The following is a 21,929-nucleotide window of genomic DNA, read 5'->3' on the forward strand; positions in this document are numbered from 1 at the left end:
GTACTAAAACACACGCTCTGCACGTAGTACTAAAACACACGTTCAGCATGTAGTACTAAAACACATGCTCTGCGTGTAGTACTAAAACACACGCTCTGCACGTAGTACTAAAACACACGTTCAGCATGTAGTACTAAAACACACGCTCTGCGTGTAGTACTAAAACACACGCTCTGCACGTAGTACTAAAACACACGTTCAGCATGTAGTACTAAAACACACGCTCTGCGTGTAGTACTAAAACACACGCTCTGCACGTAGTACTAAAACACACGTTCAGCATGTAGTACTAAAACACACGCTCTGTGTGTAGTACTAAAACACACGCTCTGCACTTAGAACTAAAACACACGCTCTGTGTGTAGTACTAAAACACACGCTCTGCACTTAGAACTAAAACACACGCTCTGCGTGTAGTACTAAAACACACGCTCTGCACGTAGTACTAAAACACACGTTCAGCATGTAGTACTAAAACACACGCTCTGCGTGTAGTACTAAAACACACGCTCTGCACGTAGTACTAAAACACACGTTCAGCATGTAGTACTAAAACACACGCTCTGCGTGTAGTACTAAAACACACGCTCTGCACGTAGTACTAAAACACACGTTCAGCATGTAGTACTAAAACACACGCTCTGCGTGTAGTACTAAAACACACGCTCTGCACGTAGTACTAAAACACACGTTCAGCATGTAGTACTAAAACACACGCTCTGCATCTAGAGATGAGATGGTTGAAAACAAGACATTTTAAAATAGCACTTGAGGTCAGCATAGATAGATAAACCACAGATGTTCCACTTATCAGCAAGAACATGACTTAGACACATGCCATTCGTCACATACATCCATCTTCAGTTCATCTAACGGAACACCAAATCCATCCTCTTCCTTCTCAAGCATGCTCATATTAAACTTATACACTTTGTGCCTAAAACTGACTGCTTAAATGTTATTCTAGAAGTGTACAACACTTTCCACTTTGGGGGTCTGCGCTCAGTCCTCAAATGTGCAACACCTCCACATAACCAGCTCTAGCAGGCTGAGCTGACTGATGTTCAGGGTTCTCTGTACGCATGAAGGTTCTCTTGTGGACATTATGTATGCAGACACATGCAAGGCATAATTAAGCAGTCTGTGCAGAATTCCACACACACACATGCACACACACAGCCTTGGGAATGCTGTCAATTCACAAGTGGAAATAAGGACACAAAAACAGTTTCAATCATAAAAAGCGGTTTATTTATTGGCTACATCAGATGTTCACAACGACATTAACAATTATATGTTTAACATTTACTTATTTATATGATCTTAAAAATATATTGAATTGATTATATGCTTGTGCTCAGATAGAATATGTTCATGTGAAGTAATTAGCCTGAAACATTTACCCAGTTTACTGAGCTGTTTGTAAGCAGTATGCAGTCTGCTATGGTAAGACATTCTACCAGCTACGCATAGCAGCTCACATTGGGCCTCATTCACGAAAAATGTGTACGATTGCATTTGAACATAAACTGTGCGTAAGAACGTTTCCAGGATTTCGGCATTCATCTTTTTTTTTTCTTATCTGTATTTGATCCTGGCTGTTTCCTTTTGCTAATCGCATGAAAAGAATTGTGCAAAAAATTTACAAACAGCCAGCATTCGTCATCTCATGGACGTGGGATATGCACAAAAACAAAGGTCTGCACGTGTGTCATGAATCTCATATTGTTTTTTTAGGACCATTTTAAAGAACAGAAGTAAGAATAATTTAAGAAAAGTTTTGTGAATGAGCCCCAATGTTTGTTTTCAGAATTTATCAAATTGATCTCATTTTATCTCTTTATTCCTGAGTTCTACTTTGATTTCTGCATTTCCACCACCAGACATGGTTCCTGTCAAAGTGTACCTTTCGCCTTTGAATCCGAATTCTGATCCTGATCCCATTCCTCTTTTGAATTCCGATTCATCATTCTTATACATGAGCTCAAACAGACCCTCATTACATTTTTGAGTAGTTTTGAACAAACCCAGAGCAAACAAGTTCTCATAGAGATTGTAGTCAAAGGGCACAGAGAACATGATGGCCAGACGGTTGACTGCTTCCTCGTTCCGGTCTTCAGTGATGTCATAGGTCAGGACCCCAACAGCACCACGTGCGCTTAACGTTCTTTTCACAAAACTGCATGTTGCTACAGCCCCCTTTTCTACCGTGGGTTGTGGGGCGCCACAGCAGTATCCACTCTTGCTGTAAATCCTAAGAAAATATAATTGACTTTACATCTTGAACACGACTAATTAAGGACAACATAAAATACCTTGCTGTGTGAGATCTCTGCCATAAACACGCTTTATCGCACAGCTCCAGAAAGGGTGACACGCTTTTCTTGTTCTTGCATTAATAGTCTAGGACAGGGGTGCCCAGACTTTTTTGGCTTGCAATCTACTTTTACAATAGATGGTAGGATGTGATCTACCACAGGGGGCAGGTTGTGGGGTGGTAGTGTAACCAAAAATAAATAAATAAATTGTTGGACAGTGGCTGCATGCAATCTGATTGAGAACAATAGGACAAACTAATAATTGCTGCATATACTTAATTGCGTGCAATATGTATATAATTTCATTAAGCAAATCCAACAATTTTATTTATTTATTAAATCCAACTATTTATTTTTTGAGTCTACTTAATAATATTGCATACAACCACTAGCCAACATTTGTGTGTGTGTGTGTGTAGTGGAGTTCTGTATAGTGTTGGGCAGAGCTACAAGCTTAACTAGCCTACTATACTTTTTCCAGGACCATGTGTGTAGTTTCTATTTCTAAAATCAAGTAGAATTGTCGGCTAGCTGTATTGGCATAAAAGTAAAATGGTTAGACTAGCATCATTTGTGGACAAAGAAAATCCCAGTTTAGATTTTAAAAAGCATGGGTTTCTCGTGGCGTAGCCTGTAGAGCACTAACCACATGCTCATTGCGAGCCACGACATCGGCAGTTCGAATCTGACCACTTGACAGTTTTGCATGTCTCTCCCACTCTTCCCCGTTCTTCCTGTCTCTCTACACTGGCCTATCCAATAAAGCTGAAAAGCCCATAAAAAAATATTTTTTTTAAAAAGATTTTTAAAAGCATTGTCCATCGGATATTGAAAGCAAAACCTAAAATGGACCAGGTCGTTTCACCATCATGGTTGCCCTGCACCAATTGCATTGGCAAAGTTTGTTACTATCACGTAAAAATATAAGCCAAATTATATGTATAGAATTATGTATAGAAACCTGTATTGGCATAAAAGTAAAATCATTAGACCAATATCATATCTGGACAAAATCCCAGCTTTTAGATTTACACAATTATCTGTCAGATATTTCAAGTGAAATTCCCTGCCTAAAATGGACCCAATTTATCGTGTCACCACAACTGCTCTGCCCCACATAAAATGGAACTAATTGTGTTGCTATCATGTAATATTGACATATACATGACCATACCATGAATGAATGGACACGATAATGTAACAAAGTTCTCAACAGCAGCAGATTGGCCAAATTTCACGTCAATAAAGCATACCTGTCTGTCAGGCAGAATCTATAGGGAAATGGTATGGAAATATGAAGAATTAGACACATTTTTTTAAATGTCATGGCGATCTACCAGCATGGCCTCTGCAATCGACTGGTCGATCGATGTATTGGGCACCCCTGCTTTAGGACTTATACAATACATCAATTGAAAAATACACCAGTTGGATTGCCAAGTCAAAAATGACCAAACATCAAATTAACTAAACACACTTTTCCCTAAATGTTATTTTTAATGGCAAATCATAGTTTTGATTCCAGTTTCAAATCTAATGAACTCACTTTGGTTTTATCAAGATGTTAGCTGAGAAGTTAGACAGATGAATGGAAACACTTCTACATGCGGAGGTGACAGTCTTCTCAGCTGCTGTTTTCAGTTCCGCCATGGCTGAGGTCCAGAGAGCAGAGGATTCTGAGACAGTGCACGACCGCTGACAATGTCTGTAACAACAAGAGAAATACCTGACTATTAGAATCAATGCATCATGACACCTGTGTGGGAAAGGGTGTTCTACTGAGCCCAGATACTACAGACCCATTAGCTTGCCTCACATGCCTTGTAACATGTTTTTACAAAATGTTTGTTATGTATTTATTATTTAATATTATACCTTGCTGTTGAATCTGGAAGAATGGACAACCTCCTCTAAAAAAATTTGTATCCTCTTTTTACTCACTTTCTCACTGTTTTAATAGGCAAAACACACAGTATTTTCTGAAACATTTTATAAACATTTAAGCAAACAATCCCAAACTCGCATGTTGTAAAGCACTTGTTTAGCCTTCAGTTAATGTAAAAAAACTACTTAGGAGTTTTAATTCTGAAAAAACTAATTTATTTTTTAGGGTTTTTTAATTTGCAGTCTGTTCAGTTCTCTTGAATATGAAACAGAACTGAAGATGATTAATAATGCAGCAGTCCCCAATTCTGATAATAATAATAATAATAATAATAATATATTTTATTTGTAGAGCTCCTTTCATTACATTACATTACATTACAGGCATTTGGCAGACGCTCTTATCCAGAGCGACGTACAACAAAGTGTATAACCATAACCAGGAACAAGTATGACGAAACCCCTAGAGAGAATGAGAATGTTGCTTCATTCGTACAGAATGAAGCAACTCAAAGTGCTTCACAGTGGAATAAAATAGATGATACAATAAAAATAATAAAATACACAGAGGCAGCAAATACATGGATAAAATAATAAAAATAAAAGATAATAAAATCAGCAATAATTACATAAAAGCCATCTTAAAGGTTAATTTTCAGCTGAGATTTAAATTTACAATGGATGGAGCTTGTCTTATTTCTTGTGGTAAATTGTCCCATAATTTTGACACATACCCAGAAAAGCATGCTTCACCACTGTGTATGTAACTCACCTTTGACCACCACGTGAAGTTGAACTAGCGCTCTGTAGCACAGGAAGGTGTCTCCATAGCACCCAGAATTAGAGCGGAAAAAAATATCGTTAACTGCAGGACAATAGTAGCAAGCTGGCTTGCTCACTAACAAATAATTTTCTAAAGTTTATTTTGCTAAGAAATGAATACTTCTGACATACAGGCAGCAAAACTAAACTGGAAGCAAAAGCCCAACATCCCTCTTTGCTTTAAGAAAGGGAGATGACCAGCATCAGCCCAACATTAGCATTTTCCGAATGTTCCTGATGTTTCACCAACCATTTGAAAGCTAAATACTTTTTGGTTTCTTAAATGACAAAATATATATACTGTTTCTTTTGTGTTAAAGATGGCAGTTTCCAGTAGGAACCTGTGGGATAAAAAAAAAACAGGAACAAATACATACCAGTGTTCGCTGTAGGTGTAAACCCTAATAAAATAAAATAAAATAGGAAAAAATAACATAAAGGTTAAACAATAATAAGAGACAAGTCAGAATACACAAGTCTCCTTACAGATATATGCACTCACCTACCTGTGCACTGTGCCCTCTGTAATGACAATTTAGGCAGTTGATGAAACTTTATATACTTTTGTGGCGGCCTAGAAAAACACCAGGAATGTGAAAGGAGGATGGGCTCTCTGCTCTTGTTTTCAAAAAGGGAAGTTGCACAGAGACACACTCAATCACACCTAAGAAAGCTTCCACAGCCCTCATTTGAACCTGGTGTTTTCAGAGATTTCTGAAAACTTTTACCCAGCTCTAACAGGCTCCGAGCTTAATGATGTTTAGGGTTCTCGGCACTCATGAAGGTGTTCTTCTGGACATCATGCGTCTGTCTGCAAAATGATGCAGGGCATAACTGGACACAGTATGGACAAAATTAAGACACAACACCAGTTGCAATCATAAAAAGCAGTTTATTCATTGTAATCATCAGCTGTTAGCAAGGACATTCAAAACTGTATGCTTAACATTTAGTTTAGTCTTAGGATCTTTTAACCTTTTGAAGTGGCAGGAAACAGGAAAAAAAAGCTGGTGTTGCTGTTAAATGTAGTTTATTTAGTCTTTAAAATATAAAATATGTAATTGATTACATGCTTGTGCTCAGAAAAAATATGTTTCCATGATCTTATGGACTGCAACATTAAGCTAAATTGCTGAACTGGTTGTAGGAAGTATACAGTCTGCTATGGTAAGATATACTGTAAAAATACATTTTGAGCTATAGATAGTCGCTCACATTATTGATCACGTTAGTCTTTATCCCAGAGTTCTACTTTCATTTCTGCATTTCTAATAGGAGACACGGTTCCCCCTAAGGTGAACTTTTCACCTGGGTAGCAGATTTCCGAACCAGTTGCCCTTTCTCTTCTGAAAAATTTCTCTTCCTAATAATACATGATATTGTATAGAGCGTCATCACAGGCTTGAGTAGTTTTGAACAAACCCAGAGCAAACCAGTTCTCATACTGATTGTAGTAAATGGTAAATGGTAAATGGACTGCATTTATATAGCGCTTTTATCCAAAGTGATATATAGTAGTCAAAAGGTACTGAGAACATGATGGCCAGACGGTTGACTACATCCTTTTTCTGGTCTTCAGTGATGTCATAGGTCAGTACCACAACAGCACCACATGCTGAAATATCTTTCTGTGTTAGATGTCTGACATCCTCATAAAATGCACCCTTATTTGGCAAGTGGCTGAAGAAAGAGAGAGTTGCTTTAGTTGGGTAAACATTCATTTTTTCCAAAAATAACTTGTCCACAAGCATTTATTATTCCTGCCACAATAGTGTAGGACTAGGGAAAAATATGCCAATTAGACTGCAGCCCTACAATATGCTAGTCAAAAATGCCCAAACAGAAAATGAACTAGACACTTTTCCTAAATACGAGTTTTGAGGACAGATCATATCTGTGGGTACATGTTCAAATATTAACTCACTGTGGATTTATCAGCAGGTAAGATGAGCTGTTGTCGAGATTAACAACAACACGTCTCAGGCATCCGCCGACAGACTGATGAACGATTGTATTCACCAGATCAACACCAGAAATGGCAGTCCCTGCCACTCCTGCAACAGCTCCAACTGTGTCTACCACTCCTGCAACAGCTCCAACTGTGTCTACCACTCGTGCAGCAGCTCCAACTGTGTCTACCACTCCTGCAACAGCTCCAACTGTGTCTACCACTCCTGCAACAGCTCCAACTGTGTCTACCACTCATGCAACAGCTCCAACTGTGTCTACCACTCGTGCAACAGCTCCAACTGTGTCTAGCACTCGTGCAGCAGCTCCAACTGTGTCTATCACTCCTGCAAAAGCTCCAACTGTGTCTGCCACTCGTGCAGCAGCTCCAACTGTGTCTACCACTCGTGCAGCAGCTCCAACTGTGTCTGCCACTCGTGCAGCAGCTGAAACTATTCCCACCATGGCTAAGATCCAGAGAGCTGAGAATTCTGAGGCAGCCCACGTCCGCTGAGTGTAACAACAAGAGAAATACCGGACTATTAGAATCAATGCATCACGACACCTGTGTGGGAAAGGGTGTTCTACTGACCCCAGGAACTACAGGCCCATTAGCTTGCCTCACACCTCCTGTAAAATGTACATTTTTTTACTGAATATAATGTATTTATACATGATTATAATTTATATTTTAAGATTACACCCTGTGTTTGAATCTGGAAGGATGGACAGTCTGTTCAGAGAAATGGAACTGTGTATCCTCTAGATACTTATTTTCTCACTGTTTTAATAGCCAAAACATACTATTTTCTGATACATTTTATGACATTTAAGAAAACATTAACACATTGGCATGTTGTAAAGCACTTGTTTAGCCTACAGTTAATGTACAATTACTATGCAAAACTACTCTAGCGTTTTCATTCTGGAAAAAAACTGCTTTATTTTCAAAGTTTCTGAATTTACAGTTTGTTCAGTTCCCCTGAATGTGATCCTGTCGGTACTCTGTCTAAGTAATGAACTTCTGGCACTCCTAGATGTCCTAAACCGAGAGCATGATAAGCTGGTCTCTCACATTAAACTGAGTCTTAACTCAATAACTCCATACTACAATATTTTATCTTCATGCAGTTACACTTTTATGTAAGTTGTTGCCACAATTAGTAATTAGGAATAGTGTTTAATTAATAAATAACTTAAAAATGTAACCTTGAGTTAGGATAAACAAAGCCAGTTTTTTTACCATTGCATGAAGTTACTCTAGCTAGCTGTAGTACAGAATTTGAGCAGATTAAATTAGCATTAACAAAAGCAAAATAGGAACAAGCAAGCTTGCTCATTAATAAATACTTTTCTACTGTGTTTTCTGCTTCTGTGAATGAGAGAGAACCACAAAACTCTCATCAGCTAAATATGAAATATATAATAAAATATGACATTTGTTAGGTGTTCTCTGAACAGAGGAAAAAGATTTTGCATTTCAGGAAAAGTTGGTTTTAACTTTTCAAGAAAGCAGAGATGACCAACATCAGCCCAACATTATAATTTTCCTGATGTTCAAATGTTTGACATACCATTTGAAACTATATACTTTTTGGTTTCTTAAATGACAAAAATGATAACCTGTTGGTTTTGTGTTAAAGATGGTAGTTTCCAATAGGAACCTGTGCGATGAAAAAAACAAGAAAAAATACATACGTTTATTCGCTGGTGGTGTAATCCCTAATAAAATTAAAGAGAAAAATTAACATAAGATTTTTAAAAAAGAAGAAACAATCACAATACAAATGACTGAAGATATCTCGGCAATCCATACACAAGTCTCCTTACAGATATATGCACTCATCTTCCTGTATACTGTGTCCTCTGCAATGACAATTTAGGCAGTTTATAAAACTTTATATACTTTTGTGGCGGCCGAGAAAAACACCTGTTCTGAGAGCTAGCACACGTACCTGGGTTGGGGTCTATTAATAGACCTGGCACACGTACCTGGGTTGGGCTCTACTCATAGAGCTGGCACACATACCTGGGTTGGGGTCTATTAATAGACCTGGCACACATACCTGGTTTGGGCTCTACTCATAGAGCTGGCACACATACCTGGGTTGGGGTCTATTCATAAAGCTGGCACACATACCTGGGTTGGGGTCTATTAATAGACTTTTTAAATGAGAAATGAGAAACGATTAGAGACGGGATCTCCCTGATGTCTCCCTCTCCTGGCATCACGTCTCTAAAAGCCTGTGAGAAGGCCAGCATTGAGATACTACATTAAAGCACTGAGCACTACACTGTTTTATTCCTGCTGAAGCAGACTGAGCTGATCAAAGGGGTTATAACCTCAAAACCAACTACATGCCTGCCTCAACCAATCCCAACCAAAATGGATAAAAACCTTCTCCTTGTGCTAGACCAGAACTCATTAACACATCCCTGTCAACAGGATATGAGTCAGAGTCCCTAAAGATGGCAGTAATTTTGTCAAAACTTAAGAAACCTCACCTCTATCTAACAAACTTTTGACCTATCTCTAACCTCTTTTCTCTCTAAAATACCAGTGAATGTCTCAGTGCCTATTTTAATTGAACCCATACCCTTGAAACTTTCCAGTCAGGAAATTAATACCTGACTATTAGAATCAATGCATCATGACACCTGTGTGGGAAAGGGTGTTTTACTTACCCCAGGAACTACAGGGCCATTAGCTTGCCTCACACCTCCTGTAAAATGTACATTTTTTTACTGAATATAATGTATTTATACATGATTATAATTTATATTTTAAGATTACACCCTGTGTTTGAATCTGGAAGGATGGACAATCTGTTCAGAGAAATGGAACTGTGTATCCTCTAGATACTTATTTTCTCACTGTTTTAATAGCCAAAACATACTATTTTCTGATACATTTTATGACATTTAAGAAAACATTAACACATTGGCATGTTGTGAAGGACTTGTTTAGCCTACAGTTAATGTACAATTACTATGCAAAACTACTCTAGCGTTTTCATTCTGAAAAAAAACTGCTTTATTTTTAAAGTTTCTTAATTTACAGTTTGTTCAGTTCCCCTGAATGTGATCCTGTCGGTACTCTGTCTAAGTAATGAACTTCTGGCACTCCTACGTGTCCTAAACAGAGAGCATGATAAGCTGGTCTCTCACATTAAACTGAGTCTTGGACACCTAGGAGTGCCAGTATGGACAGGATTTAAATCAACACATAGAACTGAAAGTGAAACTTCTCTTATCAAGGTTGTAAATGATTTACTACTGCTGTCAGAATTAAAGTGTGTATCCACACTAGTGCTTCGTAGCTTAAGTGCAGCTGTGCACACTGCTGGTCATGAGATTCTATTGGACAGACTCCAGAATTACAGATAGATAAACCACAGATGTTCCGCTTATCAGCAACACGACTTAGGCACATGCCATTCGTCACATACATCCATCTTCAGTTCATCTAACGGAACACCAAATCCATCCTCTTCCTTCTCAAGCATACTCATATTAAACTTATACACATTGTGCCTAAAACTGACTGCTTAAATGTTATTCTAGAAGTGTACAACACTTTCCACTTTGGGGGTTTGCGCTCAGTCCTCAAATGTGCAACACCTCCACATAACCAGCTCTAGCAGGCTGAGCTGAATGATGTTCAGGGTTCTCTGTGCGCATGAAGGTTCTCTTGTGGACATTATGTATGCAGACACATGCAAGGCATAATTAAGCAGTCTGTGCAGAATTCCACACATTCACTGTCACACACACACAGCCTTGGAAATGCTGTCAATTCACAAGTGGAAATGAGGACACAAAAACAGTTTCAATCATAAAAAGCGTTTTATTTATTGGCTACATTAGATGTTAACAATGACATTAACAATTATATGTTTAACATGTACTTATTTATATGATCTTAAAAATATATTGAATTGATTATTTGCTCGTGCTCAGATAGAATATGTTCATGTGAAGTAATTAGCCTGAAACATTTACCCAGTTTACTGACCTGTTTGTAAGCAGTATGCAGTCTGCTATGGTAAGACATTCTACCAGCTACACATAGCAGCTCACATTGGGCCTCATTCATGAAAAATGTGTACGATTGCATTTGAACATAAACTGTGCGTAAGAACGTTTCCAGGATTTCGGCATTCATCTTTTTTTTTCTTATCTGTATTTGTTCCTGGCTGTTTCCTTTTGCTAATCACATTGTGTGAAAAGGATTGTGCATAAAATTTACAAACAGTCAGCATTCATCATCTCATACACATGGGATATGCACAAAAACAAAGGTCTGCACGTGTCATGAATCTCATATTGTTTTTTTAGGACCATTTTAAAGAACAGAAGTAAGAATAATTTAAGAAAAGTTTTGTGAATGAGCCCCAATGTTTGTTTTCAGAATTTATCAAATTGATCTCATTTTATCTCTTTATTCCTGAGTTCTACTTTGATTTCTGCTTTTCCACCAGAAAACATGGTTCCTGTCAAAGTGTACCTTTTGCCTTCGTATCTGATTTCTGATCCCGATCCCTTTCCTCTTTTGAATTCCGATCCTTTCTTGTAATACTCATATAAATTTTCATCAATTTCTTTATTAATGTCAAACAAACCCAGACTAAACACGTTTGTGAAAGGAGGATGGGCTCTCTGCTCTTGTTTTCAAAAAGGGAAGTTGCACAGAGACACACTCAATCGCACCTAAGAAAGCTTCCACAGCCCTCACTTGAACCTGGTGTTTTCAGAGATTTCTGAAAACTTTTACCCAGCTCTAACAGGCTCCGAGCTTAATGATGTTTAGGGTTCTCTGCACTCATAAAGGTGTTCTTCTGGACATCATGCGTCTGTCTGCAAAATGATGCAGGGCATAACTGGACACAATATGGACAAAATTAAGACACAACACCAGTTGCAATCATAAAAAGCAGTTTATTCATTGTAATCATCAGCTGTTAGCAAGGACATTCAAAACTGTATGCTTAACATTTAGTTTAGTCTTAGGATCTTTTAACCTTTTGAAGTGGCAGGAAACAGGAAAAAAAAAAGCTGGTGTTGCTGTAAAATTTAGTTTATTTAGTCTTTAAAATATAAAATATGTAATTGATTACATGCTTGTGCTCAGAAAGAATATGTTTCCATGATCTTATGGACTGCAACATTAAGCTAAATTGCTGAACTGGTTGTAGGAAGTATACAGTCTGCTATGGTAAGATATATTGTAAAAATACATTTTGAGCTATAGATAGTCGCTCACATTATTGATCACGTTAGTCTTTATCCCAGAGTTCTACTTTCATTTCTGCATTTCTAATAGGAGACATGGTTCCCCCTAAGGTGAACTTTTCACCTGGGTAGCAGATTTCCGAACCAGTTGCCCTTTCTCTTCTGAAAAATCTATCTTCCTAATAATACATGATATTGTATAGAGCGTCATCACAGGCTTGAGTAGTTTTGAACAAACCCAGAGCAAACCAGTTCTCATACTGATTGTAGTAAATGGTAAATGGTAAATGGACTGCATTTATATAGCGCTTTTATCCAAAGCGATATATAGTAGTCAAAAGGTACTGAGAACATGATGGCCAGACGGTTGACTACATCCTTTTTCTGGTCTTCAGTGATGTCATAGGTCAGTACCACAACAGCACCACATGCTGAAATATCTTTCTGTGTTAGATGTCTGACATCCTCATAAAATGCACCCTTATTTGGCAAGTGGCTGAAGAAAGAGAGAGTTGCTTTAGTTGGGTAAACATTCATTTTTTCCAAAAATAACTTGTCCACAAGCATTTATTATTCCTGCCACAATAGTGTAGGACTAGGGAAAAATACGCCAATTAGACTGCAGCCCTACAATATGCTAGTCAAAAATGCCCAAACAGAAAATGAACTAGACACTTTTCCTAAATACGAGTTTTGAGGACAGATCATATCTGTGGGTACATGTTCAAATATTAACTCACTGTGGATTTATCAGCATGTAAGATGAGCTGTTGTCGAGATTAAGAACAACACTTCGCAGGCATCCGCCGACAGACGGATGAACGATTGTATTCACCAGACCAACACCAGAAATGGCAGTCCCTGCCACTCCTGCAACAGCTCCAACTGTGTCTATCACTCGTGCAACAGCTCCAACTGTGTCTACCACTCGTGCAGCAGCTCCAACTGTGTCTACCACTCGTGCAGCAGCTCCAACTGTGTCTATCACTCGTGCAACAGCTCCAACTGTGTCTACCACTCATGCAACAGCTCCAACTGTGTCTACCACTCGTGCAACAGCTCCAACTGTGTCTACCACTCATGCAACAGCTCCAACTGTGTCTACCACTCGTGCAGCAGCTCCAACTGTGTCTGCCACTCGTGCAGCAGCTCCAACTGTGTCTACCACTCGTGCAACAGCTCCAACTGTGTCTGCCACTCGTGCAGCAGCTCCAACTGTGTCTACCACTCGTGCAGCAGCTCCAACTGTGTCTGCCACTCATGCAACAGCTCCAACTGTGTCTGCCACTCATGCAACAGCTCCAACTGTGTCTGCCACTCGTGCAGCAGCTCCAACTGTGTCTACCACTCGTGCAACAGCTCCAACTGTGTCTGCCACTCGTGCAGCAGCTGAAACTATTCCCACCATGGCTAAGATCCAGAGAGCTGAGAATTCTGAGGCAGCCCACGTCCGCTGAGTGTAACAACAAGAGAAATACCTGACTATTAGAATCAATGCATCATGACACCTGTGTGGGAAAGGGTGTTCTACTGACCCCAGGAACTACAGGCCCATTAGCTTGCCTCACACCTCTTGTAAAATGTACATTTTTTACTGAATATAATGTATTTATACATGATTATAATTTATATTTTAAGATTACATCCTGTGTTTGAATCTGGAAGGATGGGCAATCTGTTCGGAGAAATGGAACTGTGTATCCTCTAAATACTTATTTTCTCACTGTTTTAATAGCCAAAACATACTATTTTCTGATACATTTTATGACATTTAAGAAAACATTAACACATTGGCATGTTGTGAAGGACTTGTTTAGCCTACAGTTAATGTACAATTACTATGAAAAACTACTCTAGCGTTTTCATTCTGGAAAAAAAAACTGCTTTATTTTCCAAAGTTTCTTAATTTACAGTCTGTTCAGTTCCCCTGAATGTGATCCTGTCGGTACTCTGTTTAAGTAATGAACTTCTGGCACTCCTTGGTGTTCTAAACAGAGAGCATGATAAGCTGGTCTCTCACATTAAACTGAGTCTTAACTCAATAACTCCATACTACAATATTCTATCTTTATGCAGTTACACTTTCATGTAAGTTGTTGCCCCAATTAGTGATTAGGAATAGTGTTTAATTAATAAATAACTTAAAAATGTAACCTTGAGTTAGGATAAACAAAGCCAGTTTTTTTACCATTGCATGAAGTTACTCTAGCTACCTGTAGTACAGAATTTGAGCAGATTAAATTAGCATTAACGAAAGCAAAATAGGAACAAGCAAGCTTGCTCATTAATAAATACTTTTCTACTGTGTTTTCTGCTTCTGTGAGTGAGAGAGAACCACGAAACTCTCATCAGCTAAATATGAAATATATAATAAAATATAAAATTTGTTAGGTGTTCTCTGAACAGAGGAAAAAAATTTAGCATTTCAGGAAAAGTTTGTTTTAACTTTTCAAGATAGCAGAGATGACCAACATCAGCCCAACATTATAATTTTCCTGATGTTCAAATGTTTGACATACCATTTGAAACTATATACTTTTTGGTTTAAATGGCAAAAATGATAACCTGTTGGTTTTGTGTTAAAGATGGTAGTTTCCAATAGGAACCTGTGCGATGAAAAAAACAAGAAAAAATACATACCTTTATTTGCTGGTGGTGTAATCCCTAATAAAATGAAAGAGAAAAATTAACATAAGATTTAAAAAAAAGAAGAAACAATCACAATACAAATGACTGAAGATATCGCGGCAGTCCATACACAAGTCTCCTTACAGATATATGCACTCATCTTCCTGTATACTGTGTCCTCTGCAATGACAATTTAGGCAATTTATAAAACTTTATATACTTTTGTGGCGGCTGAGAAAAACACCTGTTCTGAGAGCTGGCACACGTACCTGGGTTGGGCTCTACTCAGGTAGAGGCACTAGTATACTCAAAACGAAACTAAACCTTTCAAGCAAAACTATTCTTTTGAGCAGTGCAGTGTGTACAGTAAGGGCTCATAAAGATGCTTTAAATGGCTCAAAAACAGCTCATTTAGATGTGAGTGTACGATGCTAACAAGGATTTTTGTGATGTACAGGGAAATGTTATCAGACCAACTTCATTTCATGAAGATGTGCAAGTGTTGTGTCATATTGTTTAAAGTCGGAACTATAATGTACTTCTGTAGCCAGCAGTAGTATTCAAGATTTATGGTGGACTCAACTGGAGTTGATTTTCCATAAAGCATCTTTGTGACAGTGTTTCTGTAAAAAAAAAAAAAAAATTATATACAAATAAAATAGGTTTTAATGTATGGTACTTACTTGTCTGTAGGCACATGCGATGTGTTATAAATATGAATTCATATTTTTTAGATTAATTTCTGATTTTATTTTCTTTGCTACATGAAAGCTTTGCCTGGAAAGAAGGAGCTTCACCTCCCTCAGCAGGCACAAGCTGGTCCTCACTTCAGCCAGATCACAATACTTCCTTAATCCGATTGAGCAGAATAAACATAACTCAAGATTTATTTTTAATACTGTAAACAAAAGAAAACTGATTCTAACCCTAAACCTAACCCCAATATCTAGAATCTCAAAATCACCCACAAAATTACTGCAGTAATAACTTCATGAACTTTTTAAATGAGAAATGAGAAACGATTAGAGACCGGATCTCCCTGATGTCTTCCTCTCCTGGCATCACGTCTCTAAAAGCCTGTGAGAAGGCCAGCATTGAGATACTACATTAAAGCACCAAACATTACACTGTTTTATTCCTGCTGAAGCAGACTGAGCTGATCAAAGGGGTTATAACCTCAGAACCAACTACACACCTGCCTCAACCAACCCCAACCAAAATGGTTAAAAACCTTCTCCTTGTGCGAGACCAGAACTCATTAACACATCCCTGTCAACTGGATATGTGTCAGAGTCCCTAAAGATGGCAGTAATTTTGTCAAAACTTAAGAAACCTCATCTCTATCTAACAAACTTTTGACCTATCTCTAACCTCTTTTCTCTCTAAAATATCAGTGAATGTCTCAGTGCCTATTTTAATTGAACTCATACCCTTGAAACTTTCCAGTCAGTATTTAGATCAACACATAGAACTGATAGTGAAACTTCTCTTATCAAGGTTGTAAATGATTTACTACTGCTATCAGAATGAAAGTGTGTATCCACGCTAGTGCTTCGTGGCCGAAGTGCAGCTGTCAACACTGCTGATCATGAGATTGTAGGAATTTGGTCCTTTGTAAAGTACAACTCTGAGTTCAGGTCAATAACAATTTATTAACAAAGCAAAAATAGTCTTTAATGCAGCATGCAGCATACCGGGTGAAAGCAAGGCAGTTCAATCACGCCCTAGTGATGTGTGGGTACAAGCTTTTATGCCCCACACCTGAAATAGAATACTGAAATAAAATGCAGGTTCCTGTCCCTGATTGGGTGACAGGCAAACAAATGGACACTGTTACATATGTATGTGGTGTAGAAGGAAACCAAATAGTCATTGTCACCGAGACTTCCTGTCTCACACCCATTGATTACTCTGGCCTCACCCTGGTGGTACCGTCATCACAAGGCTTTGATCCTAACCCCCCCCTTGATAACTGAATTAGGTTGATTGTGTTAGGTGACCATCCAAAAACACTGAAGCAGGAAATGTATTTTTCCCTACAAGATTCTATTGGACAGACTCCAGAATTACATTGGACTTCACAGAGGACAGCATCAGAGGGTTTGAGCATGTCTAAAAACAAGAAAAAAAATGATAATATTACATATCAGAGAAAGAACTTACTATTGTACTGTTGTTAAAATAACACTGGCAAGATGCAGAGAGCCTTCTCTCTCCCACCCCCTCTCCCTCTCTGTCAGTAAAATGACATAATAAAATTTTGTATAATAAAATTACAAGGTTATGTACACAGTAAAACGTTACCTTGCTATCACCTTGATACCTTTGCCGAGTGGGGCAACAGTCTAAGAGTTTCAGTTTCACTATGCAAGATAGCAACCCGCTGATTGCTATCACAGACACTATTACAAGGTGGGGCAACACCCGACAAAGTTGTTTTTGTCTTGTTCTATTTGTCTGGTAGGCACAAACAGTACTGTATTATTGTTTTATATTTGATAACATGATTATAATAACTGTGTAAAAGTTTAGAATATGGTCACATTCGTGGAAGTGTGAAAGCGGGGGTTAAAGGAAGGTTTGGGTCCTCCAAGTGATTCTCGGAGTCCAAACTCCTCTCATAAGTCTATCATTTCTGATTTTCTGCAGTGATGTGGACTGGTGCACAATGACATTGTCTAAACACTGAACACTGGGTGTTAGCAAAAGAAGGACTGAATCCCTCAGCTGGTAAATAGGGAACATGAATCTCTAATAATATTTATGCAAATAAGTAATAGTAATATAAACTTCATAATAAGTAGGCAAAAAGGTACAATAAATAATAATAAATAAATGGGTGGGAAATCCTCCGTTGCTGTTCCATCGAAAGGGAAAGCAGTGCAGAATATGTAGGTTATACTTATTCCCCTGAATCATGTCGGCAGAAATGAAATTCCTATATGCACAATAATTCTCGCTAAAAGTCGCTATTCCCTGAAGATGGATCCTCTGATTGAAAAAATGAGTGCATTTGCAGGGTAACCCGCAAAATAAAAAGACACCAACACCCTAGGTGTCAGTTTTTTTTCCCAAAAGTAGAACCCAGATGTACAGAGACTGAGTCTAGGTAAGTAAAGCGAAGCAGTAGTTTTACTTTCACTTTGAAAGAATAAAACAACGAACAGGCACAAATCACAAGAACATATGCAGGAGTAATTTACTGGAGACCATGGCTTGAAAGCGAAAACAAAGACCAAACAAACAATTATTAAAACCCAGAAACGCTGAACTAAACGAAGGCACATGCGCAAATAGGAACCAGACACAATAGTACAATCATAACTCAACGAGGAAATGCGGGCAAAAATGGCGCAGATACAAAGAAAGAACATTACAATGGCGCCCTCTGGTGGGCTGTAGGCAAAACTGTGGCATTTGGTATAATGGAAACAATACGCGTAATAATGGGAAAGCAAGATAAGCAGCAGCATAAGGTAGCTTCCAAATGAGCTGCTTGCCCCCTAAATGAGCTACTACTCTGTGTTCACCTTTACGCGAATAAAGAAGAAATAACTTAAAAATGAAACCTCGAGTTAGGATAAATGGGAATCAAAGCCAGTTTTTCATTCAGATGATTCTGTGCTTCCAACTTTGTGGCAACAGTTTTGGGAAGGCCCTTACCTGTTTCAGCATGACAATGCCCCCAGGCACACAGAGAGGTCCATATAGAAATGGTTTGGTCAAGATCAGTGTGGAAGAACTTGACTAGCCTGCACAGAGCCCTGACCTCAACCCCATCCAACACCTTTGGGATCAATTGGAAAGCCAACTGCGGGCCAGGCCAAATCACCCAATCAGTGCCCGACTATCACGTGCACACACACGCACACACACACACACACACAGACACAAACACAGTTTTGGAAATGCTCTGAATTGTCAGTGGAATTGAAGACATAAAAACAGTTGCAATCATGAAAAGCTGTTTAATCATTGGCTACATCAGCTGTTTACAATGACATTAAGAATTATATGAAAAATTCATTTATATGATCTTAAAATATTAAAATATATTCAATTGATAATATTCTCATAGACAGAATATCTCCATATTAAAGTAATTGATTTGTAACATGTAGCCAGCTTACTGAACTGGTTGTAGATAGTATGGAATGGTAAGGTATGAAAATATATGTTTTTCAAATATGTAAAGTAGCTCACATTGTTTTCAGAATTAATCTAATTAATCAAATTAGTCTTTATCCCAGAGTTCTACTTTAATTTCTGCTTTAGCCGCAGGAGACATGGTTCCTAACAAGATGAACTCTTCGTCTTTTTGGAAGCTGATTTCTGAACCGGACGCCCTCTCCCGTTTGAAAGATCCTTCATTACTATACATGAGATTATACAGATAAGAATCACACGCTTGAGCAGTGTCAAACAAACCCACAGCAAACCAGTTTTCAAAGGAAGCATAGTCAAAAGGTACAGAGAACATGATGGCCAGACGCTTGACTGCCTTCGTCTTCCGGTCTTCAGTGATGTCATAGGTCAGGACCCCAACAGCACCACATGCAGCTCCTTTCGTATTTTCAAAACCGCATGTCTCTGTGACCCCCTGTCCCACTGTGGGTTGAGGGGGGTGACAGCAGTAACCGCTGTTGGTGTAAACCCTAAGGAAATGAAATTGACAATTGTCAGATGCCCCGGGAGGGAGAGAATTTCTGATTCAGCAAGTCCCTGTTTTCACCAACGTTTTATTTGCCGAGAGAGTTCATTAAAAAACAAATACAATAAAGTCTTCACCTGTCCCCTTCATGGATTCCAGTCACAAATAATGAACTAAGATAATAACTACAAAATAAACCAAACATAGCGAAAACTTTTCAGCTGTCCAGCTTCCCAGTTTTTCAGCATGCTTCTCTGTCTCTCACTCTCTCAGTCTCAGCTCCCACCATGGACAGAGAGCAGACCTTTAAGACCTGGGCTGATCCCAGGTGTGTGTGCCCACTCAACCAGCAGAGCCCAACCCAGGTGTGTGTGCCCACTCAACCAGCAGAGCCCAACCCAGGTGTGTGTGCCCACTCAACCAGCAGAGCCCAACCCAGGTGTGTGTGCCCACTCAACCAGTAGAGCCCAACCCAGGTGTGTGTGCCCACTCAGCCAGTAGAGCCCAACCCAGGTGTATGTGCCCACTCAACCAGTAGAAACAGTTGATTCCACTGATGTTTAACTGAAGCTTTAAGGAGAAGCCTGATGGCAGAATCTTTGATTAGCTGTGGTGTGTTTATATGAACACACAGTGAGCTCCGTAATTTAATCACACGTGGTGATGTATGCGCCCATGCACGTAAAGCCATCTCACTACGCACGCTCGTTTGCATCTGCATATCATAAACTGCATTCACTTTAACCTGACATTCCCTCAGGACTGTCCCGGCTGCACACCGAGCAGTTTCAGGGTCCTAGCATGAGCGTAGAACTCAGGATATCTGCACCCTGTGGTCACGTGCGAAGATACTAGTGCCATACCAAGATACACAACTGTGTCTATTCAGGCTACGCACACCAGAGGCACGTCCGCATCTACCCCAATAGATAACGATCCATACAGCGATACAGGGTAGCAGTGTACAGGCTGGGTACAGGTGGGCTATAGACTTTTTATTTGGGTGCCTGCTCATATTGGGATTAAGAGAAATAAAAATGTAGATGCCCTGACTAAGCAGACATTAAAAAGAGGACAGTGATGTCAACATTAAACTCAGTAAAATGGGGGGAAAGGGGATAATTTGGAGGGAAAATATACAGAAATGGCAACAACCTGGTGATGGAGAGATAAAAAGGTAGGCATTACCATAGGTAAACACCCAACTGGTCTGGGAGAGGAATGTCCGGAGGTGGAGACGGTAGAATATGTATTACAGAGTAAATATGAACGAGAGAGGTGCCATATTATTGACATGTGGTGCAGTCTGCAGGGCAGACTCTGTTGGAGCCAAATCATGTGAGTAATTTTGAAGCTCATGAATTATGATGAAAAACTTCCTTAGTTATAGTTTTGGAATTGTTTTTGTTTGGACATTGATGCCCAAAGGGAGCGGATGCAGGACGCAGTATGCTTTTTCGTTTGAATGAATGGCGTCCTAGTGAGCATGGAACAGCGGCAGTTGCCCCATTAATGCACTTTTGGACACGTTGAGAAATTGACTGTCTGGATACTTTGGTTTGTTTGTATGTACTTTTCAATTCTCCAGAGCCAGTGGATCTAGGACAGCATATGCAAGCAAAGAAAGACAGGTATGTGCATTGAAACCATTTCACTCTTGTAATGGCAGTGGCTAAATGTTGTTTTGAATGTTATTTACAGCCACTACACCCTATTTGGATGAGGGTTCGATCCCCACCATAGCAGCTTCTGAGCTGCAGTCCCTTATCTCAGTTACACTCTCTGCCTTCTGCCTGAGTAAAGCTTTACAAAGTGAAAGGAGGATGGGCTCTCTGCTCTTGTTTTCAAAAAGAGAAGTTTCACAGACACACTCCATCTTACATGCACTTAAGAAAGCTTCCGCAGCACTCTCTTGAACCTGGTGTTTTCAGAGATTTCTGAAAACTTTTACCCAGCTCTAACAGGCTCCGAGCTAAATGATGTTTAGGGTTCTCTGCACTCATGAAGGTGTTCTTCTGGACATCATGGGTCTGTCTGCAAAATGATGCAGGGCATAACTGGACACAGTATGGACAAAATTAAGACAACACCAGTTGCAATCATAAAAAGCAGTTTATTCATTGTAATCATCAGCTGTTAGCAAGGACATTCAAAACTGTATGCTTAACATTTAGTTTAGTCTTAGGATCTTTTAACATTTTGAAGTGGCAGGAAACAGGAAAAAAAAAGCTGGCGTTGCTGTAAAATTTAGTCTTTAAAATATAAAATATGTCACTGATTATATGCTCATGCTCAGAAAGAATAAGTTTTCCTGAACTTATGGACTGCAACATTAAGCTAAATTGCTGAACTGGTTGTAGGCAGTATACAGTCTGCTATGGTAAGATATACTGTAAAAATACATTGAGCTATAGATAGTCGCTCACATTATTGATCACATTCGTCTT

At 39.0% G+C, this 21,929-nt stretch overlaps 2 protein-coding genes and 1 long non-coding RNA gene across 3 annotated transcripts in view; 1 reads left to right on the top strand and 2 right to left on the bottom strand.

Moving 5' to 3' along the window:
• LOC118225953 (tripartite motif-containing protein 16-like) overlaps positions 1–21,929 on the top strand; it is a 972,804-nt gene that overhangs the window by 545,245 nt on the left and 405,630 nt on the right. The window lies entirely within an intron of this gene.
• The window catches only part of LOC118225964 (tripartite motif-containing protein 16-like), an 890,716-nt gene that overhangs the window by 92,257 nt on the left and 776,530 nt on the right, over positions 1–21,929 (bottom strand). The window lies entirely within an intron of this gene.
• LOC118226059 lies at positions 11,890–21,847 on the bottom strand. Its single transcript, XR_004764954.1, has 2 exons — positions 21,679–21,847; positions 11,890–11,992 (listed from the first exon to the last, which is right to left on the bottom strand). It is a non-coding gene; the product is annotated as an uncharacterized LOC118226059 (long non-coding RNA).

The sequence above is a fragment of the Anguilla anguilla genome, chromosome 4, assembly GCF_013347855.1.
Source record: "Anguilla anguilla isolate fAngAng1 chromosome 4, fAngAng1.pri, whole genome shotgun sequence".
NCBI lineage: Eukaryota > Metazoa > Chordata > Actinopteri > Anguilliformes > Anguillidae > Anguilla > Anguilla anguilla.